This window comes from Felis catus, chromosome D2, assembly GCF_018350175.1.
Source record: "Felis catus isolate Fca126 chromosome D2, F.catus_Fca126_mat1.0, whole genome shotgun sequence".
Taxonomy (NCBI): domain Eukaryota; kingdom Metazoa; phylum Chordata; class Mammalia; order Carnivora; family Felidae; genus Felis; species Felis catus.
The window spans coordinates 70285334-70309543 of record NC_058378.1 but is presented as its reverse complement, the minus strand read 5'-3'; the positions used below and the strand labels follow the sequence as shown (position 1 = coordinate 70309543).

Sequence of the window (24210 nt, the reverse complement as noted above, 5' to 3'; positions counted from 1 at the left end):
AAAATTCACTTTTAAAAAAAAAGCACATTGCCAGTGGTGACCTTGTGGAGATCATAAATATCCATCCACAAGACAAACGTAAAAACCTCTTGAGGCTTGGAATAAAATTTTCAGTTACAGCATCTTACCTGGATTCAAAGTGCTGTGTCTTGAACAATTTAGAACTGGGGGTGATACACAGTGTTAGATTATTCAAAAACGGCCTTAGTGATGACAAAGGCAAATGATAAAGGCGCCTGGGAAGAGTCTGAATGCAATTATTTTATGACCTGAACTTTAAAAAAAAAAAAACACACACACACAAGAAAAAGGTTGGGGAGAATGATATTTCTAAATATAACTATTACTACTTTATATAAGATGCAAGTAAATTGATCCATTCAGTATGGAAGTAAACATTGTACTATTTCATAAAAGGGCCTATATTCAACTAGGCTTTCTCTGTGGAAAGTGAGACATTGCCTTCCACTTGGCTTTGCCTTATTATAGTCAGGTATGTGCTCCCTCAAAGCGCCTACTGTTTTCAAGACTGTGCGTCACTGTGGGTAGTGCACGGAGCACACATCTCTGGCCCTTGGAGGGTCTGTGATCTCTGCGGGAAGATCAGACAGAAGCCATGGAAGTGGCTTCCACATAATTCACTGTAATTTGGCTGTGAGTGGTTGGGAGGATGAACTGAGAGGAGGAGGCAGAACGACATTTGAGGCCTGCCTCCATAGGACCTTCTTGAAACTCAAATCAGATGTAGCACCCCCTGCTGGAGGAGTAAAGATCAACATCCTTAATGTGGGTTCCGGGGCCACCATAGTCTGGATGTCTCCCTCCTGCCGTTCCTCTCTCCATCTTCAACCTTCCTGTTGCCGACCCCTACCCTGGCCATGACTCAGAGGCCCTCACCCCCATCTCCAGCTTCAGCCGACCACCTGCTACCCACCCCTCCCCGGGCCGGCAACTTGCCTTCGCTCCTGCCCTTCTCTTTGTCTTTGCGACACGTTCTCTCCTCTCCCCTTCCCTCACAAGCTTCCTCCCAATCCTTAGCCTTCAGCTCGGTCTGCACATCCCCCGGGAAGCCTTCCTGGATGCCCGGTTTGGGTCAGCTTCCTTTGCTTTGCTCTCACCGAACTGTGATCCCTCCTTTGAAAGTATGTCTCTCCATTTATGCTCATGGATCCACAGTGTCACTGTTGATTGATATATATCTCTCCTTTTATGCTATAAGCCCAGAGAGAGCAGAACCGTCATTCTTTTCCACTCGTCAATGCATCCCCAGGGCTGGCCCAAAGTGGATACTCAGTAAACAGCTGTAAATGAGTAACTAAATATGTATCTGCTACAGCCTTTAACCCTAGGCCTATTATCACTACCCATATACAATAACTAAGATCTATGGGCATTACTATAAGTCAACCATTTTATGTGTGTTATCTCATCTAATCCTCACAAAATCCTGTAATATAGGTCCTGTTGTTATTATCAGTCCTGTTTTCCATGTGAGGAAGCTGGGGCTTCAAAGAGAAGTTCAGTAATTTGGTCAAGGTTGCAGGCACAGCTACTGTGTGAAGATGGGATTTGATCCCTGGTCTGTCTGACTCCAGAGCACTACCAGTATTGTATTATATCGTATTGTATTATATTGTACTGTGTTGTATTATATTATGTTATGCATCATATATCATATCATGTTATAATCTCATCTCTGATACTCATTTGGAATCTACCCATATGATCTGCCGAGAGATCTAACGCCTTTAAGGAGCCCTCGGCCATGCCTTTCACCTTGGCCCCTGAAATTATTTTTAGCTGGTCCCCATCATTTGGTGATAGATATCCCGACTGATTGAGTCATTCTTACTATTTATGAATGTATCAGTCTATCGTGGTTATATCACTCCCTCCTTGAGACTGAATTAGAAGGTCCCTTCAGGGGGTCAGAAAATGCATCTTTTCTTACTATCTGATTCATGACATCTGGCAAATGTCAGACATACTGGGTTTTCACCTATCACTCCTTTGTTGGCTGATGGCATTATGAGGATTTCCTTAGAGGCAACAACACAGAATGGAAGCATAAACTAGATATTATATACCTTTGATGTTATTGCCTTCCCTAGCATTTTACCAACATGTTGTCTCTAGTGGATACTGTTTATTTTAATATCTCACGCACATCAACCCTTTAGCAAATATTTGTTGGGGGAGGGGGACCAGTTGCTGGCCAGATCCCCCACATCCCTCCAACCCACCTTCTGGTTATGGAAAGAGACACTCGTACAGATGGTCCTCATTCCTGCCCTCTGTCTCAGGTATCTGAGTGACTTCCTTAACTTTCTCAGACCACCGGGTGACTCTGTACGAAGCCTTTCTTTCATTAACACGACTAAAACCACCAAGTTACCAGAACACATTAGCCTTTCAACCCTACTCTCAGATGTCTCCCCAAGACATAAGGGACGCCCAGGAACAGGCATCTGTGGAACTACAGAGGTTTTATGTGAGATCAAAATAGCAGCAGAACTTCTTAATTGTGAAACAATGGATCAAGAGAGGAAGATTCAGATAGGAAATGGCAAATATTCAATAAAGAGCATGATTAGAGTTCTCCGGCAGGGAATACCCACAGCTATCTTTATTCTAACTTAAATTAAGCAGAAGCTCTAACGACAAGGATAAAATGAAATAATGGATGCATTATTTCTAGTGGGACTTGCATTGCTATTTGGCATAATTATTTGTGATATTGCACCCATCGGACAAGAAGCTTCTTCAGAGGGAAAACAAAAATAACAGTTTGTCTCCTTGAGAACAGAGAACAAAGGGCTTCGGTGGTCTCCAGAAGCTCACCCATCATTAGGAGGAGAAAGAATCTGTCCATTAGGAAGAAATCCTCCTAGAAGTCTTGAATATCTCCCCAGATAATCCCTCAGTGGACTTCAAATGCCCGCAAGGAGGAAGATACAGAAGCCACAGGCCTTGCAGCAGATGTAAGAAAGAAGATGTAGTTTAGAGATGATGCAAGCCAAAGAAAGGCTCTCTCCACCTTTGCTCTATGGTGACTGTGTGTGTGTGTGTGTGTGTGTGTGTGTGTGTGTGTGTACATGAGCACGCATGTGCACCGGAACTATAAAATATGGAAAGGCAGCATATTCCCAGGTTTGCTACCTTGTATGCCCTCTAGTTTAAAGGACCAGGTTTGGCTGAGAGTGATAGGAAACCCAAACAAGACAGATGTTTGTCTCTCTGCCTCAAGGAAGTCCCTGAGCAGTCCTGGCTGGCACAGCTGCCTACAGTCAGCAGAGTCTCAGACTCCATCATAACCTCCGCTCTGCCATCATGAACGTGTGGTTTGTACTGGTTCAGGATGGTTATTTCATCTCTAAACATCATGTCCAATCTGCCATGAAAGGGAAGGAGATAGCATCGCTCCTCCTGGTAAAGACCCCTCCCTGGAATTCGTACACACCACCTCTGTTTATATCCCATTGGCTGGAGCTGAGTCACATGGGCTTAGCTGGGAAGTCACAAGGGAAGCTGGGAAATAGGGTCTTTATTCTGGAAGAGCATATCCCCCAGGAAGCATCAAAGGGCTCTACTGCTGTCGAAGAAAGGGAACAGAAAGACTGGGGAGCAGCCAGCGGTCTCCGCAACATTCTCCAAGGTATCACAGCTTTGGGGATTTCTTTCCAGGCCACCCCGCTCCCTTCCACCCGCAGGAGTTGACCCATGCAGCTGTGGTCGTAGTGGGGATCCAGATTGCCTGGCGGCAGGGGATGGGACCAAGAGTTTATAGGAAACTGAAGCTGGATAAATTATATGTTCTCTCTCAGGAAATGGCAATTAGGACGCAGCAATTGTCATTAGTCTTTCAAACTGGACTCCTTGTGGTACCATCTGGTGTGGTTATCCTCTGCCAAGTTTGTCCAGAAGCAGAGAACTGGTCTGCGGAGCCTCAGAGAGAAGCAGAGACAAGATACCATGCAAGCCTGGACCAGAGAAAGTCTGAAAGAGTAGTGTCCCTGATACCTGATGTCTTTCTGGTTCTGGGGCTCAGCTGCCTTGCTTTCTCTGGGGTTGCATAAGAAACTCCCATGTCCTTATTGAAGCCCTCCACTTAGGGCTTGGTGTAGTTTGAGCAGGTTTCTCTCCCTTGCAGCCAGAACAACCTTGACAATGACAATGTCTCTATGTGGCTGTGGGTCTGACCAGGGGACACCAGTCAGCTGAATGGTCCCCTCCCTCTGGCTTCCTGGACAGGGACAAAGCACATCCCTCTCCCTAAGAACTGTGACCTCTGGGACCAGAAAGCCATTAAGTTGATTCACTTTTAGAGTCTAAACTGTTCTCCTTCCTTTGCAACACATTTTCATTAGACCTTGGACGACCTGGAGACACCACACTGTAAAAGGAAGGACTATTGTTGGAAATATCGGGTAGCAAGGCAGGGGTTGGGAAACACATTTTAGGACTTGTGGGCCATCCGCTGGCCTTCAGATCTCCACTAGATGTAATGTTATCCATTTGGCTTAGGTAGAAGACCAGACCTGGGAACTCCCAATATTATCACAAGCCTGGTGGTAAACAAATCTCACCCTTCTGACTGTATCTCATATAAACAATTCCCATCCAAAGAGCCAGGGACAGGAACTGGAATACTAGACATTACAGCTATAACCAAGGGTTTTCTCCTTTGCGTATTTCCAATTTCTAACACTTGGAAAAGCTACCAGATGAATGCTGCTGATTAATAGCTTGTCTGTCTAAACAAGCCTCCCAAACATACCCATCTAGCTTGATCTCTCACCTCTCTGGGCCTCAGTTTCCTCTTTTGTGAAACGAACGGTTGGTATTAGAACCCTGTTCTGACTCTGAGGTTGTAGGAGTCTCCACTCACAGAGAAAGAGGGATCAGAAACCCAGTGGTTTCTGAAGATAGAAGGAGAGAGTTCAAATGTTGGCTCTGCTACTTAGTAGCTATTGGCTCCTGGGAAATATACCACTAACCTTAAATCTCACTTTCTAATCTGTAAATGAGGAATGGGGACAGAGCGCCTTCGTGCTGGGGTCTCCTGGGGCTAAATGGTCATATTAAGTGCTTAGCACAGTGTGCTTGACACATGGGGTATGTGCAATGGGTATGAGTCATCGCAGCACTGATGACCTCCGGTCTCCCTGAAATGCATCCATCCTGCAGATTATCACCTCCCCCCAACCCCACGTGACACGTACATAGACTGACTTGTCATATTTGATAAATGTTGCTTTTATTAATTAACTCTGTGAGGGAAAAGCTAAAGGGAAGGGAGGCAGGGCGTAGAAGGGAGGGTGCTTGAGCTGTGAAAAATTCCTGACTTATTTTGCAAATAATCTGGCTTAGCAAAAAAAAAAAAAGAAGAAGAAGAAAGAAAAGAAAAGAAAAGAAAAGAAAAGAAAAGAAAAGAAAAGAAAAGAAAAGAAAAAAAAGAAAAGAAAAGAAAAGTGGGGGGAATCCCTTCCCAAGCACACATTCTGTTAATTTTCAAACCCGAATGTGCATTTCAATGGAAATTTAATCCATATGTTTCCGATTCTTTTGTGCTTAACCTATCAAAGCACTGTTTGAAAATAATTATTTGATGTCCAATAAACAGCCTTTCCTGTTGATTTTCCCATGCAACCACCTGGGTGATAGTTACCTGAAAGCCAAATGGCCCCAGATGAGACTCAAGGTACGTTCTGCACAGTGTGAGCTGCGGACGGAGCAACCGACCTTGTGACTGTCCCCTCCTGCTAGAGATGACAGGATCGGGGGTGTTAGCCGACGGGGGTGGCTATCCATGGCGTCCCGGCCATCTCTCAATGCAGCCTGACTTAAAAGGATGAGCTTAACTCTCACTAAAAAAGAAGGTCAATCTCTCTCGTTGGAATTTGCACGAGGTGAGACAGAATGAAGGTGCCAGTGGGCTGGGGGTCCTCAAACTGCATGGTCATGTAAGCCCTGGGGTAGGGCCATTATGGGCTGTTTTAAGGTATTTCTGCAGAGGTAGACCCTTGAGTTTACTCGAGAGGCAATCCCAACAAGCACTGGTCAGGGAACGGGGAAGAGAAGGGGAGGGAGCAAGCCAGTCAAACACATTTCCAGAGGGGGCAATTGGAGTTTCATCTTGCTGGGGAACTCAGCTGTGTGCCTCGGAGTCATCTTGGCCAAGAGGAGAGGGAGCTAACTCCTGGTCATTGGTTGAGGACGGCTCCCTGCTCCCAGGGGCGTGGACTCCCTAGTACCGTTGATCTGCCCTGCAACAAAGGGTTGTAGGTGCTGGCGGTGAAGACGTGTCCTGCTGTGCCCAGAGGTGAGGAGCGCCGAGGGCATTCATGTGGGGCAGGTGGCGTCACTGCACGGGCCTCAGTGGCGAGCTGAAGCAACGACAGTGAGGCAGACAGATGGGTCGGCAATAGAACAGAACAGGTGCAGCGAGAACGAGCCGGAGCAAGAGCACTTACCTCCCCGACTTGCCTCAGTTCCTCTCCACTTGAGACGTGGCCGTTCCACCTTTCCTAGGTTCCCACAAGGGCCGTATCTTTTCAACGACCCGCCCCATTTCCTTGAGCTGCTTTGAGTGAATTGTTGTTTCCTGTCCAAGAAAGAAAGGACCCTCCTGTTCTTCCAGCACTGCAACTACAGAGACATGGTGTCTTCGAGAATCTCTCTCAGCTCTCTCCTCATCTCCTTACAGCAGCCAAGGGTTATTCTGGTGGCAAGCAACAGAAACTCACACCGATGAACTTAGCAACGAAAGACTGAATCCACTGGAAAGATTTGAGACAGGAAAAGAAAGCCACAGCATCCGGACAGGGACGGACAGGAACTAGGTATTAGGTCTCTGTGGAGGGAGCCTCTGGATCATCTCACGTGGGGATTGGCACCGTGCAGGAGTGCTAGCCTTTTCTTTCATCCTTGCCATCCAGACAAAATTCAGAGGTGGTGGGGCCAGCTTAGCCAAACTTTGGTCATACAACCTCTACTTGGCTGTATTGGGCAATGAGAGAAAATGCCTACAGAGGACTCTGCGGAGTGAGAATTCTTAGAAGACAATGTTGTTGTGAAGGAGGAATGAGTGCAGGCTAGGGGAGAGCACACACGCACACGCACACGCACACACACACACACTATACCTATGGATTCAGGAAGACTACTTACTATTCAATGAGGGGATAGGCGATTATAATGCAAAGTAGGGAGTGCTACAGTAGAGGTCTCTACATTCAAGGAACGCTGGGAGGCCAAAGGAAGGAGTAGCTGGGGCCACAGGAAAGGCAGAAAGGTTTTGCTGAGACCCGTCTTCAATATTCAATGGGTGACTGTTATATGAGGTGTTGTGTCCACTGTGACATTTAAGCAGAGTCTGGAAAGAGAAGCAAGAGTTCTACAGTGGAACTGAAGTGTGGAAGGAAGCGTTGCAGGTAGGAAGAATGGGTGTAAAAACGTGGAGGTGTGAGACAGCAAAAGCAGGGAGCCAGGCTGTGGGAGAGGCTGGTGGAAACAGTGGGGGAAGCAGACAGATCTTAGGGATCCCAGGCCAGGACATCACAACAAGCTTCCCGTGCCAAATTTACGGAACTGGATCTATCCAAAGGCAGGTGGTCAGACAAAAATGATCTGTGATGCATCGTAGACCGAACTCTATTGTGGTAAAGCATATTGTGGGAGGGGCAGTACAACTGTGGCCAGAAGGTCAGTTAGATGCCTCATGTGCTGCCTCAGGGCTTAGGGAGCGAGAGGTGACAATTATGAGAGACATTTGGAGGGTAGGATTGCAGAATCTGGTCGTCAGCTTCTGGGGGTGGGCAGACAAAAGAGTATAAACAGAGAAAGCTCAAATAGTGACCATATTCAGCAGTAATTACAAGGCTTTTCCTCTCCTCCCGTCATGGAAATGGGAAGGTCTAGTCCATTCTTTCTTCCAGAGATGCAGTGGTCATCCATAGAACCCCAACCTGGTTTTCAGACCTCAGCTAGGGAGTAAAGTAAGCCAGGAGGGCGTCAGGGAGAGGAAGGAGGGGAGCAGGGTCCCGATGGGCTGACAGTCCAGATGGGCTGACTGTTTATCCCCTCCGTGCCTGCTTTCCGAACTCCCTGACTTTCCGTTCAGGACCTTTCAAAGACTGATGCCAACCTGATGCGTCAGCCTTACCTCCTACCCCTGTCCTATACACGCACTGTACTGAAAACTAGATTCATTGCTTTCCACCTCCACACCTTTGTTCAGGCCATCCGGAAAGCCTTCCATGGCTTCCAAGTTCCAACACCACCTGCCTCTCCCATGAAGCCAGGCAGATAGCCCCCAGGAAATAAAAGGCCCCTCGGAAACACGATCTTGGCTCTTTTTCTGAGCAGCCTGGGAGCGAGGGTGAAACAGGAAGAGGTCTCTGCTTCCCGGGCCATCTCCCACTTGCAGAGGCCTAGGAAGCAGGAAGCTGGAGACACCGTAGGAGACACATGCTGGGAAAGCCTCCATTCAAAGTGCCAGGAGAGAAAATCTGATCGCCCTCTACCTGGCCCTGCTTGGACAAAGAGGCATCTAGAGGCAGGAGCCCAGGCCCTCAGCTTCCACATGACAAGTGGGCACCTGGACTTTCACCTTTGCCTAGGTTTCACTTAATGGCAGATGGAGAAAGGGGGTAATTCCCCATAAGAAACTCAAGGTGCTGTAGGCAACCAGAAAGCAAATGTCTCCTGCAGTGGGGAACGAGCCAGAGGTTAGGTCTGACCAGAGGGCTTCAGGGGGCCAGTAACACCACTTCCTGGCCACATCTGACTAAGAAGCCGGGCACGATGGCTGCATTGCAGGAGGCTCTGAGGCCCCCTTCAGGGCTGGAGTGGAGCTGGGAAGCAGGTTTTTCTTGTAAGTTTCCAGTCTTGCTGCGGGCAATAGACGTGAATGGCTTATACCGATTGGGATCTTTCCTTGGGAGATCACACAGATGGCTTTTTCTTTCTCAGTATAGGATATGCAGAGTAAGAGGGAAGTAGAATTGAATGCAGAAGCAAAGGTCGCAGAGTGCAGACTCCTAGTCTTGTCTTTCACCCTCCGGTTCTGTGGCTTAAGGCAAATCTCTCAGTTTCCTCCTGTGTAAAACAGGCAATGCCAAATCCCTCACCTGATTCATCAGTTGGCAAGGAGAGAAACAAGTCACAGCTGTAAATGTGGCTGAAGACACAGCATGGCAGTCGATCTGGCTATCACTATCAGAGGCACCCCACGAACAATGATCCAAATTTGTGTGTGGTCGTAGCCAACCTCTCCCTGCAATTCGCTTGCGAAAAAGATGCGTGTATATGCATGCCTACATACTCGCACACACAGACACACATGCATATGTCATGGAGACTTTTGCACAACCCCTGACATTCTTGGGTTTCATCTGAAAAGAATCCAGCCCTCTAAATATCTCCCTGGTGACATGATCCGTTCAGGAGTAGGGCTGAGAGTTTTATCACTCTTCCTGTAGCAACGTAAGTTTCTCTGGGCCTCTCCCAAGTCAAGTAAAACAGTCAGAGTTAAACGCTGGCTCAGCATTTCAGTTTTTGCGAGGACATGTGCCAGCGTGATATGGATCAAGAACCCAGGGGAGTTTTCAAACCAATAATGCAAATGAAAATAAAATAAGTTTGGGCAAGCAGCCTGCAATGTTAATACTACATTCAGGGTTATGAGCTACCTTTCCCTGAAAATTATTGCCCCTAGAGGTACTTGCTGGAAAACCAAAAATTGCTCCCTTAACTTGGAGGTTTTAATCCTTGAGCTTGAAATCTACCAGATGCCAACATATTCAGTGGGTTTCTTCCAACCTTTATTTGGATGTTAATTGCAACCCTCCTTGTTTTTATCACACATTCCCTTCCATATTTCCACGACTCCACTACTCTGCTTCCCTGGCATAGATTCGAACGTCCTGGGTAGAAACAGTTGTTCTCTGTCAGTCGTTGCTAAACATGTTGGAACTCCTTCCAGACTGTAAAATCTCATCTTGCTCCCAACTCTGGCCCACCCTTCTGGTTGCAGCAGTTATAAAGCAGGTTTTGTGAAGGCCAGTGGGCAAAGATGAGTAATTAGGCCCTAAATCTATTGAATTTAAAAGTTCTCTTGGCCTGAAAAGTGAAAAATAATTAATTTTGTGTTGTAAAAGAGGAGGGGATGCCATGTGTCGCTGTGAGGCCCCCCGAGCGGGCTCATCCCCTTTAGATGGAGATCACTGTCTGATTATTATTCCCTTATAAGTGGGGTGGGAGTGGGGGTATACACCCTGGGGCTCAGGGAACCGGTCAGGTAGGGTCTAGACAGAGAAAGAGATTGGGGTGCTTGGCATGGTCCAAGGGGGTACAGGGCAGAAAAATGGACTCCAGTGGAGATGGGAGGAGAGGGTCCACTTCTCCTCTGCTGGGGGAGCACACGGGTGACTTTACAAGGAGCCTGCATGAAGGAGGTGAGAGTACATGACTGCCTTCCCCCAGATGAATTTCTTTTTCTTGGTTCTACCTGAGAGCCCAGGATGCTATCAGGAAGAACCACAGTCTGAAGGGAGGAGCTTCGGAAGCTGTTCGGCAGATTGGAGGAAAACCAACGTACTGATCGGACCAAACTGGCCTGTCAACAGGAGTTGAGCTCTCAGGGGAGCCTAGGGGCTACGCATCCTCACAGAGTCCAGGGGTGGCACACCGGTCTCCCACCGAGGCGAGAAAATTGTGCCAACCCCATGCAAGTTCCCTGAAATGAGCCACAGGCATTGTGTCCCATGCGACACCGCTGTGGTATAGAGTTTGGGATAGCTGCCTTTTCTGGCGTCACTGGTACCCGCATCTCCCACCTACTGCATCAGCTCTGGCAAGTTCCTCCATCCTCCACTTCACGATGGGGTTGATGATGGCACCTACTGCAAAGGATAGTTTAAGGACTAAATGCTATATGTGAAATGCTTAGGACAACACCTGATCTCACAGCTCCAAGTTGCAAAACTTGATTCCTGAGAGAAAACCAAAACAGAGGATGGACAGGGGTCCTGTCCTCTGATGAGACCCACCAGCACCACATCCTGTTTATCTGTTGTTCCCTCCTGTCCCCTACTTACCTTCGTTCTTGTTCTAGACCTCTTACTAGTTGTACGAGAAGAGTTGTTGTGTCGGCGGCTTTTCCTGCGAGGTGACTCGTCCAAAAAGCGTAAGTGGAAGATGATGTATGACAATAGCTCATGGATATATTAAGCATAAACAAAGCAATTTCCTTACGGAATCCACACCGTTTAATGTGAGCTAACGTGTGTCCAGCACTTCCCAGATATCACTTCGTTTTATCCTTTAAAAACTTTGCAGGGTAAATATTATTCCTGCTTGTCACAGAGAGAATCCCTTGAGCGTGGACTGGATTTACTGACTTATCTCTAGCAAATGGAATATAGCGGGAACGATGGGAAGCCCCTTCCAACATTAGGTTATAAAAAGGCTCTTGCATATGCCCTCTCCCATGTCCACACTGCTAGCTCTAAGAGGAGTCAGCCGCCAGACTGGAAAGTGTCCTGCGGAAAGATCTGCATGGTAAAAAACTGAGAGGGGCTTCTGCAGTCCGCAGGGAATCCAGACTCTCAGCCCAACAGCCCATGAGAAACCGAACACAGTCAAGTCCACACAAATGAGGTTAGAAGTGGATCCTCCCCTGATCCTCAGGCCTTCGGGGGAGAGTGCAGTCCTGGGTGACAGCTTGGCTTCCAACCTCGTGACAGATCATAATTCAGGGGCTTCTAGCTGAGCTGCACTGAGATTCCTGACCCACAGAAATTGTAAGGTGATAAATGTTTGCTGTTTAAGGCTGCTGAGTTTTGAGGTTGTTTGTTGTGCAGTGTTAGAGAATTGAAACAGCCATTTAAAAAAATTTTTTTTAATGTTTATTTATTTTTGACAGAGAGAGAGACAGAACATGAGCAGGGGAGGGGCACAGAGAGGGAGACACAGAATCCGAAGCAGGCTCCAGGCTCTGAGCTGTCAGCACAGAGCCTGACGCAGGGCTCGAACTCACGAACCGCAAGATCATGACCCAAGCCGAAGTCGGACGCTCAACCGACTGAGCCACCCAGGCGCCCCACGAGGATTTCTAAAGTTCAAAACTCTAATTAGAGTCCTTTCTTATGACAGGCATAATTTCATTGCGTTCTGGGCCTCACCCTCACCCTCACCGCTGGTTCAGGAGAATAACGAAAGTGCTACGGAGTCTGGCTTAACCTTGAGGGGTATACACCTGTCACGGGTCAACGTCCCTTCAGGACACCAGCTGGCCAGCTGGTATGTCCCCACTTGTATGCTCTCTGGCCGCACAGATACAACTGCTAAGAGCACTGATGAGTATTACCGCCTGAAATTAACCATGGCTCTTGGGTAAAACTGGGAAGACAGATTGTGGCCGCGTTCGCCATCATGCCCCTCAGCGGCACTGAGGTCCCGCTGGCACCTGGTGCTGATGCAAGCATTTGGCCCTGCTGAAAATTTCAGTTCCCTGAGATTCTCTCAGGCCGGGCCATACGATACTGTTTTCTGGGCCTGCCAGACTCTTCTACCGAGTCACGTTTCTTCATGTTCTTTATCTTTCACCTTTAGACGCCACCGCCTCTGGGACATGCTTCCTGACCACTGAGCCCAGGTCTGAATTGGGTGCTCATCCAAGATTCTCCAACGGTGCCCTGACCTTCCGCAACCACTTCTCACATGGCATGATATTGTCCGGTTATGAACCTCTTTCCCTCGCTAGACGTACACTGCAAGATAAGCCATCTGGTCTCTTTGGCCACTGTTGCATCTTCAGTGCTTAGCACCCTGTCTAGCACCTCATAATTGAATAATAAATATTTGTTAAGCGAATGAATGCTTTGGACTCTTCGAGGCGAAAATCTGCGTCCAGAATTTACCGAGCGTCTGACTCTCAAAACCTCAGAAAACGGCAACCCGGATGAAGAATGTAGGCACTAAAAGGAAGGTGGAATGCCAAAGAACATACATATTCCAAGGAAAGTGGAAGAATGAGACAGCTGTCCAGATAATGGAAGCCATCAGACGCACTTGGGCTATAAGTCGCTGATTAATTCGGCCAAGAGTGTTCAGTTGGCCTAAATTATCTGGAAAATTCTTCCTTTTGCTTTGGTCCAGAAACTCTTTTCTCTCCTTTACACCTGGATAGTTGGCAAAGCTTGTCACTACCCCCCAGAGACTGTGGATGGCTTCCAAAGCACTGACCTACCTACCTCTTACCCAGTTTTGAGTATCTTAGTTCCGGTAGGGTCCTGGGTTCAGGGTTTCAGAACTGTTTAAGAGCGACTTTCTGTTTTGACTCATCTTGCCACTGAACTTCAGTGAGCTTCAGTGTTTGGTATTTTCTTTTGCACGTTATTCTGGCTTTGAGAATGTTGATGGCAAACTTTAGAAATATAGTGGAAGGAAAAACTTTAACACATCTTCACAAAAAAATCTCATTGAAGTTTTGTATCTCGGCTTTCGCAGTTTTCTTAAACTACTAAACTGTTCACAAGAGCTGCCGGAGATGTTGCTATTCCCCCGTCCATCTCCACAGAAAGAAAATCTTCTGAACAAAAAGGCGTTAAAAACTCAAATTGAAAAACTGGTTGATCTAATCGACAAGGCGAATAATAGGATGGATGCCACCTGTATCGATTAGCTTTTGCTGTAGAACAAGCCACCCACGACAAGTGGCTCACATCAACAACCATGTTTTATTTAGGTTCCAATTCTATGGGTTGGCTGGGTGGTCTTCTGCTCCCAGCTGCTGGGCACTCCCCTGTATCATGATAGGTCAGCTAGTGGCTGAGACGATCTAGACCGGCTTCCCTTACATGTCCGACAGTCTACAAGCTGTCCGCTGGGTCACTGTGATTCTCCATGTGGCCTCACGGTCCAACAGGCTGGTTCGGATTCAGCTGCAAAGCAGTCCCTGGGATCCAAGCCCGGCGAGAGAAAGAAAACTCTGGTGGACAATTTTTAAGTCTCCGCTTGCTTCGTTCACATTTGCCAATGTCCCAAGCCACACAGCCAACCAAAATTCAAGGGGTGGCCAAAGAGACTCTACCTCTTAATGGGATGGCTGCAACACCACAAGAGTGGATGCAGAGAGGGGAAGGCTTTGTGGCCACTCTGACGTTCTTTCGTCGTAGCGTTTCCACGCGACTTACCCAGTCAGGTCCTCGTGGTGGCTCACCGAGGGAGCATCCATTTCCATTTGATGGATGAAGCCACTGAGGCACAGGGAGGTAAAGCAGCAGGTTCACGGTTCTATCACGAACAGAGCGGGGACTTGTACTTGGTTCTGCATCGCTCTGAAGGCTCCGTTCCTAACCATTGTGCTGTGCCCCTAACACGGTACCGGCTGTTAACAGGTTGCGAATCTGAATGTGAGGCTATTTTCTTTCCGTGTGTTTAGGTGGCAGCTTCAGTCTGTGTTTATCAAATGTTTTCAAGATGTTTTGCAAAGATTATTTTCATTACCAGTTCAATAAAACCTCAAGTCCCAGATGCGGTTAGTCAAGCTCTCTTCTCCTGAACTTTCAAACCCTGAGGCACTTTATGGTCAGGCAGCCTCAGCCCCCGCCCACCCCCACCCCCGACTCCTTAGTGACATTCCTTCCTGCTTATAAACAAAAACTATCCTCTTTTTGGAAGCCATGAAATTCTGCGGCAGGTTCCACCCTTGAAAGAGACGAGGCTCGGAACCTCTGGGCTCATTCCCAGCCCAGGCCTCCTCTCAAGACCAAGGGGGGGAGTTCAGGGCCACATCCAGGGATGTTGCCTCAGTGCATAGATAAGAGGTGGTCATGAGAGGCTTTCACGTTTTGGACAAATTATGAACCATAAAGAAATGAAACCAGAGCCACAGTGAGCCGTGCCTCCAGCGCTGCTCTCTGGCCAGTCTCTACAACGTCAGATTTTCTCCATTTCTCACTTCTTCTCCTCCGGCCTCTTCCATGCCCTTGCTTCCCACCCCTTCCACTTCCATTTCTTGGGATCCAAACATCCTTTCCTCTCCTCTCCAGACCCTTCTTTGGCTGAGGAATGCCATTTAGCAGTAGAAATGAGCCCAAAAGATGCCTTCAGCCGTACTTTGAGAAGACGGACGACCCAGGAGGTGAATTACAGCCACTTGATGAATCTGGTACCCGTTTATTTTGAGGGGAAAGAAGCACATTATTTTTTTTTTTTACTTACATCTATTCTAATTCTCCTCTGAAGTTTCCCATCGAGTAGGAATGAATTTATCTTCATTTGACAATTTTATGGCCCAAATCAGCCAGTTCTGTCCATTTATCTGATTTAAAACGCAACCAAAGGACTGGGCTGCTTTCACAGAAATCCAAGCATGACCAGCAGTGTTCATTATCAACACAGATTTTTCATAACTTGTGAGTTTCCCAGCGTGGCTATTGGGGCCTGCTGGTTAAGCTTACCTCTTGAATGACCATTATTCAGCAATAGCAAATGATTCAGTAATGAAAACAGGGGCCTGATTTTTTTTTTCTTTTTAAAGATTTATTAAAGCACCTCAGAGGCTGTTTTTTATAAAAAAAAAAACTCAACCCTTAGAGTGGCTGACCTTAAAAATCTGTTTATCTAAGCTATATTCCCCCCAAACGCTGACCAACATGATAAATAATTTATTTAACGTTTCCTTAAATATTATTTTGTTTGGTTTAAACCCAAAGTAGAAACTCCTTCTCCCCGAAAGGAACACTGTCTCATTTTTGTATACAATGGAAATATTTGGGGACAAATAAAAGAAATAAAATACTTTTCACAAAATTTGGCTTACTGAGCGAATGCTGGCCAATCTAGGGGCTGTGGAATAAATGTGGTGATGTTAGGGTAGTTAAATTAGAAGCTGGGACTTTGAGTGAAGGTTATATACTTATTTCGAGCATTTCCTTATGCCCATAAGAAAATAAATATCCACAAATAAACACAGCCAGTAGGGCACAAAGGGGTAATCAATAGAAAAATGGTCCCCACCCAAGCCACAAGCAACACAGGGGCTGTGTTCATCTTGACAAGAATTCTTTCCCGGAGCTTTCGGTAAATCTAGAGCGCTGCCATATTGTAACCGTCCTTGAGGAGAATCTGTTAAAGGTTCCCATTTCCCTTGCACAATTGTCCCTCAATCCACAGGACCAGTAATCCCAGAATTCCCACCCCCGGGCTATAGAAGCTGGCCCTGACGCAGGCTAGACAGTCAGATTCTACTCCCTGAAACTCTGTGACTGGTTACATCACACATGGGCTCAGCCTGAGCTGATTATAATCTTTGGCGTTTTTTTTTTTTTTTTAAATTAAAAAGAAAAAAAACAGGAGGAGAAGGGGCCTCCCTCTTTGAGCCATGGAACTGGAAGCAAAGCAGAGGCTGCCCAAGAAGGAGAGGGAAAGGAGGCCATGGGAAAAGCAGAGCTAGGCGGTGGGAACGGTGATTTCTGATGACGACGCTAAGTAAGTTCCCAAAGCCTGACCATAAATTCCCCTCTCGCTCGCGGAGGCTGGCTGGAATCAGGACTGCCACGCTACTTCTAATACCCAAGAGTCTCGAATAATCCCGTGAATCAAGGATGAGACACAAGGGGCCCTCGGGGGATGTTTGTTTATTTGTTTGTCTGGCCTTAGTTTTCTCTTAGTAACTTAGATTTACGTCTATCTGCAATCCCAGCATATCATTCTGCTCATCTTTTTTTTTTCTTCTTTTTTTTTTTGATGGAAAGTTCCCTATAGAAACAGGATGGCAGGATGCCTAGTCAGATGCTTGCAGGGAAGAGTATGATGAATACATCCTAAACAAGCGAGTCCCTAAAAATACTCTTGCTGATTTTAGAACGTATCTTCGGATTAACATTAAACACGAGCATGTCGCTCAATGACCTGGGAATCCTTACACTTTAAATATAATTATGAAACACGTCTGGGAGGGCTTATCTCCGGTCCAGCGAAAGACATCCTTGTCACCTTAAAACAGTCACCCTTTGAGTGATTGCTAGGTGCCACGTATCGTGTGGAGTGCTTTACATGTACAGCCTTATTATAACCACCCACAATCCTGTCTGGCCGCTACCCCCTAGGGTACCGTCCAACTTCACAGATAGAGAAAAGACACTCAGAGTGGTCCAGACATGTGTTCAAGGTCACACGGTTTATGAGCTGTAGAGGCTGGATGAGGTTCTGGGTCTAAGGAGCCCCAGCCTTCCTAAACCCTGGCCACTGTGATGAGAAAGTAAACAGCAGAGGGAGAGCCACCGAAGAGACCAGCTCTGTCACACGAGATTCAGGAGGGGCTATTACGAAGAGTCATCAGTGAGCAACAAACACCGAATGTGAGGTTAGACTATTCCAGGCTGCTACCCTGGTTCTGGCGTTTTCTTCCCACGTACTTTTAGATGCATCTTTTCATCTCACCAAGCCTCAGTGTCCACGGCTGTGAAGCAGGCTGATAATACTGTAACAGAGAGTCTCCAGATGCGATCCCGTCATCTGCAGAGGCAAATGCCACTCCTGGCGTCAAGAGGGAGGGTCCATTCGCCTCTCCTCGAATACCGGCTGGCCTCAGCTCTTGTTGGGGCCGACGGGATGGGAAGGAAGTGATGTTGTGGAACTTCTGAGCCCAGGCCCGTAAGCTTCTGCTGCTTCCCTCTGGGGGCCCAGACCCCATGCTGTAAGGAAGTCGAGGCTCGACTGGCACACAATTAGGGGGCCTGGAGGAGGAGCAGACATCTTGAATGTTCAAGCCCTGACCAAGCTCCCAGTGACGTGCAGCCTCGTGAAAAGCTCTAAGCAAGACCGGAAGAAAAATCGGCTCAGCCCAGGCACAAGACCGTGAGAGATAATGAATATTGTCATCTTAAGCCATGACCCTGCAAGCTGATAACTTATGCAGCAACAGATACCTAGCATGCTTATTTCACTGGGGAGTTGGGGGGGTTATATGGGCTCATATATTTATTTTTTTTAAGTTTATTTATTTTGAGAGAGAGAGAGAGAGAGAGAGAGAGAGAGAGAGCGAGCAGAGGCGGAGCACAGAACGAGGGAGAGAGGGAGAACCCCAAGCAGGTCCTGCACCGTCAGAACTCATGAACCATGAGATCGTGACCTGAGTCGAAGTCAAGGGCCAGACGCTCAACTGACTGAGCCACCCAGGCGCCCCTGGGCTCATGCATTTAAGGGCAAGAGCATGAAGAACAGTGCTTGGCATTCATGAATTTCCCGGGCAAGGACTTTGTGCCAACACCGTTCTAGGCAACTGGGATACTGAGGAGAGCCAGACAGAGCCCCGCCCTCTCGGAGCTCACATTGTAGGAGGAGGAACAGTAAACGGCAACAAGAAACGATCCCAGTGCTGATTGCTGCTCTCCAGAGTTGCCTGTAGCAACTGTCTGTGCCTGCCGCTGATGACCCTCGGGTCGGGCGACCGTCGGGTCAGGCCTCCAGACGTCAGATGGCCGTGCAGCAGGGGAGGAGGCAGAGCCCGAGAGGCAGAAGACCTGTATCGCACGGTGGGGTGGGAGGCTTGCACCGACAGCTGTCCGAATGACTCGAGGAAGTGAGCCACGCCCTCGTGGTTCGCCCACGATCCCTACAGCACCCACCCCTCCGTGGATTTTAATCGCTTGTCATCTGCCTACCCTCACCCACCGCAAGCTCTCGGGGGCACCCAGAGGTGTTTCTCACTCGGGTTCTCTGCGGTTGGGGCAGTGGTTGGCACCCAGCAGGTGTCCAGGGAACATTCTTGGAAACTGCGTGAATTCAGGTCCTGACCACACACTGCCCAACAGTGGGGCAAAAGTCACCGAGCTAAGAAGCGGCCCCCAAACACAGCAGCCACCCTCTGCAGGAGACACCCACAACACAGTCCGGCTCCTCGCTTCGCAGATAAGCCTGTGGGCCCCTCGGCTGTCGCGTGACCCCCCCCACGCAGCCTGAGGAAGCCCTGCGTTACTGGGGCCCGGATGCTGGGGACAGCCCCGGTCCCCATTCCCAGGAGGAAAACGCTTACCTACACCTCCCTTGAACTGATCCCCTGCAGAAACTGCTAAAGTACAGAGGGCCCCCAGACCGTCTCCTCCTTCACCCAGCAGCCACACTGAAAGTTCCAGAGAGGACTCGTCGGGAAGGAAGGTTGATGGAGGGGAGGTTTCTGCCCGGCACCCCCCACCCCACCTCATCTGCCCCTGGAAACCATGCTGCGGTGCAGCGGGCCTCCTCAAAAACACCAAGTTCAGTTTCAAAGACAACACCTTGGTTGTGCGCCCCCCACAGGCCCGTGGGCTGTGCTCATCCCCCCCCTCCCCCACCCTCCTCTTTATCCTCCCAGGACCTGATAGCAGGAGGGCGCCTCATCCTCGGAGCGCCCCCACATTCCACAAAGGGGGCCTTGCTGTTTGCCACTCTGGGAGAGAAAGCCCGTCACGGGCCTTCCCAATGGAGCTCGCTCGCTCTGTCTCTCTCTCTCTCTCTCTCTCTCTCTCTCTGCCTCTCCTCCAGCTGCTCCTGGTTCAAGCCGCTGCCTGCCCTGGCTAATAATGCCTTGTCACGCAGCGACAGAATTATGGTCTCACACTGGCTTCACATGTCACAAATAATTGTGCTCCTTGCACATCATATTGAAGTTGTCAGGACTCTCTTACGCCTATAATTTGTGTGAGTTGATCATACTTTGGTAAATCAGCAGGTCATGACCTGTGCCCTTTAGCCCCAGTGGCTGGCTGAGAGCGACCTACAAATCTCGTGACAGGGACAACAGAGAGGGTATGAACTGTTCAATTGCTCGTGTCTATCACCCGCCATGGAGAAGTGCTCTCGCCTTTTGCCGTCGCTTTAAATGGACCAGCGCGGCACCCCATGACATCCTGCCTTCGTTTCTTCACATCTGTTTCTCCCCCTTAGGTTATTTTGAGCACTTCTGGATATTCCTCTTTTTTTTCTTTACCACAAGACCTTTTGGTGCCAAACCCAACTGTCTTTTCTTCCATGTGTTTTAAATAAATAATAATAATAAAAAAAAAAAACCTCTGGCATTTGTGATAAAGTCAGCAGACCTCACTCTGTGTCCAGCCCAACTGAATAGTGTTTCCCTCTCGTTCTAGCAATGGTTAAATCCCTCTGGCAGCTTTATGGGCTCCTTTGCTAACACTTTATTGGGTAACACGTTCACAAATAGTGTTCCTGAGCCTTTGTTTTCATTAAGGTACAACATGTACCATCAAGTTGCATTTAATTCACTGCTTCTATATTTTATACACTGTATCACTGACCGAGACCTTCTGTATCTAATACTGAAAAGAGAGTAATAAAGTTTAAAATGCTTTTACTACCCAATATCTTCAATAATTGACTTCTAAAAAAAAAAAAAAAAAACAACAGTGAAAAAGAAGTAAGATGACCAAGTTCTGGCCAGACTGATGTTCTGCAGATACACTGGAGTGAGGTCAAGAATAAAGTGGTTTTATGTGCATCTGTTTCCAGGAAGGCTGTGGTATGTAAGTTAGGTGCTTAGAGAGCTGCTAACTCTCTCCTTGGGTTCAAGACAGAGAAGATGATGGGAGTGTGCATGTGGCCATGTGGCTTCTTTGGCCATGCTTTGGCAAAGCTACCCACCCCCGCAGAAAAGTACACTAATCCGGCAGGTCCAGAGGAAGATGGCAACATCCAACGTCCCATCCTTCGATGCCAGAGTGTGTGGGCCATGCCATCTGTTGGTACAACGGCAGGTGTAGGGCGATGGGTAAAATGGAAACCAAATGAGCCAAGCCCTCACTCCACCCCGTACAAGGCACGTGCATTTAATTTCTAAAGGCATCAACCGAGGGGATGTGAACCAAGAAGGGTAATTAGCAGCACACACAACCAACACCAAGTTCGATGAGGGACACGAAGCCAAGTCGTTCCACTGTTTTGGAACAAGTGGCTGTCTGATTCATAGGCACAGACCAGGACTGATTCTAGGCACTAAAAGATATTTCACCTTTGACTCAATTTACAGACTGCTAGTCGCCAGTGTAGGGCAGGGAGTGGGGTAAGAAGGGGGGTGGAGGAAAGAAATGTAGAGGCCAGGTCACAACTGTAAACCTGCAAAAAAAAAAAAAAAAAAACAAAACCCATCTTCAAAGCTAATGCATCTTCAGTGCAAATGTAGACGGTCATGGGTTCTACATTTACCTTTTAGCTCTGTTCGCTGAAAGAATTCAGTGGAAAGGCGGACAGGGTTTCAAACCACTGCACCACCTCTGACCAGCCTGGTGACCTTGACAAATGACCGCCACTCTCTGGGTCTCAGTCTCCTCATCTATACGGGATTTGGCATGTAGTGGGCGGTGAGCATATCTTGATTTTGTCTCAGTCTGGATTCTCATTTGTGAGCAAAGTAGCCCAATGGCTAACTGAAGCAGGAAAGGAATTTAAAAGGAAGATGTCACATGGCCTACAGAGTCTACAGGAAGCCTGGAGAGCTGAGATGGAAAATGACCCCGAACCAAGAGAGCTTCAGAGCAACGAACACAGTTGAGGCCATGCCTTGGGCGTTGTCTGGTTACGATGCTATTCTCGGCACCACGACCACCGGCCATTTGGTGCCACCACCCGACTCCAGACTTCTCTATGAGCCTCTGCTTTGTCCCTTCCATATTCAAAGTCCCTGGCAGCATCTTTGAATGGCCAACCCCAACATGGCCATGCCTAAGCTGTTAGAAGTCAGGAGAAAATAGACTTAGAAACTTGGAAGATGTTCACCATAGCTCCGGAAAATCCTTGACCAAGTATTCTCTTCATTCTTGTTCGCTACACTGAGCTCGGGGAGAGCGGCGTTCAGGTTCCAGGTTTTCCTCACAACCACTTTAATATAGTATATTTTTTGTAACCTCTTCAGCTTGTCCAAAGCCACATAAAGAAAAAGTGACAATGTTTGGAAAGAAAACCCACACATCTCTGATTCCTGTTGTGTCCACACTAGTGCACATGGAGTGACTATGGAAAAATTCCAGAAGAAAGTGTGGGACGATGGCTCCCCACTGGAGCTGCAAACGCTGGCTACCAAGTGCAAAGTCACTTTTGACTTCCGAATCCGTCGCCGGTGAGACAGAGTTTTACAGAAGTGCCTCAGCTGGAGAAGCAAAATGGCGCCTTGGCCAAGTCTACGGATAGGGAGAGGATGCCAAAAGTACCCTCAAAAAACTGGAAGATTCAGTTATATACTCCATTTTGAGCAGTTATGTTCTAGGCATTAGGCTAAGTGCTTTTGTGGCATTATTCTACTTAACGGTCAAAATACATCAGCAAGGTATTTATTATTATCCTTATTTGACAGATCTGGAAATCAAGGTTCAGAGGCTAAGAGCATGCGGAATAACATAGACATGGCACAAAACCTGGGCCTCAGAGCTTTGGCTTCAAAGCAGCACATGCCCACAGACGTCGCTGAGTAGTGGCAGGGTGTAAGAAGGACACCGGAATCTCAGGGTGCGACAGCACGGGGACTTAAGAAATTCCTGACGATCTCCTAATCTCAAAACCAGTATTGTTTGGACTGAGCGATCAAGGGACAAAAAGCCAAGGAAGATTTCATGATCTGGAAACTCTCAGTCCCTTTAATATGAAAATGCTCGACATAAAGTATTAAAGATGTAAGGATTCCGAGGTTGCAGGCGGCCAAGGGAGATTAAGAGCTTCTTTCCCCAAATGAAGTGCAGAGTGTATCCATTACGGGGCATGGAGATTTCTCCTCCCTCCCCCCCACCCTCCCCACTTAATAGGCAAAATGCTAGAAACTTTGAAGAAATGTTTTCTTTGTTCTTCAAGTTCCATGATTAATTAGGTATAAGCCATGTTTCAAAATGTTTCGTCATTTATTTGTAATTCTCCCCAGAGCATGTATAGTAACTTGGCTCAGAACGCATAGATCACATTGCAAATACTACTCACAGGCTGAAACTTTTTGTTTCCTTCTCTTCCCCTCTCTGCTTTCCCCTATGACACTGGAGTTGAAGAACAAAGCCGAATTTCAATCCGAGAGCACGCCCCGCTCTGTATGGATCTCCCTGGCCCGTCTGTAACCTCCAGAAGAGGGATTGCAACTGGAAATGGCCAACGGGGGCAGCCTGGGACCCACACGTGGATGGAGACTTTGGGGTTGCTTCAGTCCCTGGTCAAGTAAAGATGGGCATTTGCTTTTAGACCACCTTTATCTCTCTATCTCCATCCACGCCACCCCACCCCCCTTCCCGGGAGTAGCTCCCAAGTAAAAACTAGCGAGCAGTGTTAGTACAGTGGTAAACTGTGAGGGCCTGACTCAGCTCTTGGAGCTTCGTTTCTCCTATCTGTAAAATGGGGACAATAATAGCCTGTGAGATGCGTTAGGGCAACCCTGGGATTGAATACGGCTTTGTGCGGTACTCCATTTAGAGCATGCTTTCTTTGAATATTTCCTGTTGCTTTTATTACTGTCAGTTTGGCTCAACTCCCCACGCCAAACATGCACACGTGCCCACACACCCCCCCCTCGCCCCCAGGGCTGTTCCTTCCTCCTCCTGTCAGGATCCCTCACCTGCAGCCTCTCACCATGAGGCAGCCCCTCACTTTGGAGTACCTTCGTTGCCACATTTTTTGCTTCCCTTCACTCTTACCGAAGCAAATACTCCTCTTCCAAAGCTCAGATCCAAAGTCGTCGCCTCCTCCCAGAAGCCTGCACTAGTAGTCCCAAGAAGTACCAATTATTTGCCCTGTGCTCACTGTCCTCACTTTGCAGACTATTAGAACTAGTTGAACAGCTTGGTCGCCCTTATGGGCAGGGTGCGGCCAAGGGTGACGCATGGGCTGGATAAACTTCACCTGCCTGGAGTTTCGAAGTATGTTACACTTGGGGCACCCGGGTGGGTCTGTTGGTTAAGCGTCCGAATTCAGCTCAGGTCACGATCTCGCGGTTCATGGGTTTGAGCCATCGCCCTACCCATTGAAAAAATGGAGGGGCGCCTGGGTGGCTCAGTCGGTTGAGCGTCCGACTCCGGCTCAGGTCGTGATCTCACGGTTCGCGGGTTCGAGCCCCGCGTCAGGCTCTGGGCTGACAGCTCGGATTCTGTGTCTCCCTCTCTCTCTGCCTCTTGCCCGCTCATGCTCTCTCTCCCAAAAATAAATAAACATTTAAAAAAAATTTTTTTTAAGTATGTTGCA

At 47.9% G+C, this 24210-nt stretch overlaps 2 long non-coding RNA genes and 1 other non-coding gene across 6 annotated transcripts in view; 2 read left to right on the top strand and 1 right to left on the bottom strand.

The window, feature by feature from the left end:
* Window positions 1-23216, top strand: part of LOC109492704 — a 67195-nt gene extending 43979 nt beyond the window's left edge. For both annotated transcript variants that reach the window (XR_002736931.2, XR_006587327.1), the window contains exons 3-5: window positions 15057-15148; window positions 16352-16497; window positions 23025-23216. This is a non-coding gene — a long non-coding RNA (uncharacterized LOC109492704). The remainder of the gene's footprint in view (window positions 1-15056; window positions 15149-16351; window positions 16498-23024) is intronic.
* Window positions 1-24210, bottom strand: part of LOC109492705 — a 76035-nt gene that overhangs the window by 5038 nt on the left and 46787 nt on the right. The window contains exons 3-4 of one of the 3 annotated variants that reach the window (XR_006587329.1): window positions 6474-6604; window positions 320-6386 (exon numbers count right to left, since the gene is read on the bottom strand). The exons of 1 other annotated variant lie outside the window; for it this stretch is intronic. This is a non-coding gene — a long non-coding RNA (uncharacterized LOC109492705). Of the gene's footprint in view, window positions 1-319; window positions 6605-24210 lie in introns of those variants that run through there. One more of the 3 variants, XR_006587328.1, reaches the window with a different exon arrangement.
* TRNAR-CCG lies at window positions 24011-24095 on the top strand. Its single transcript has one exon. It is a non-coding gene; the product is annotated as a tRNA-Arg (tRNA).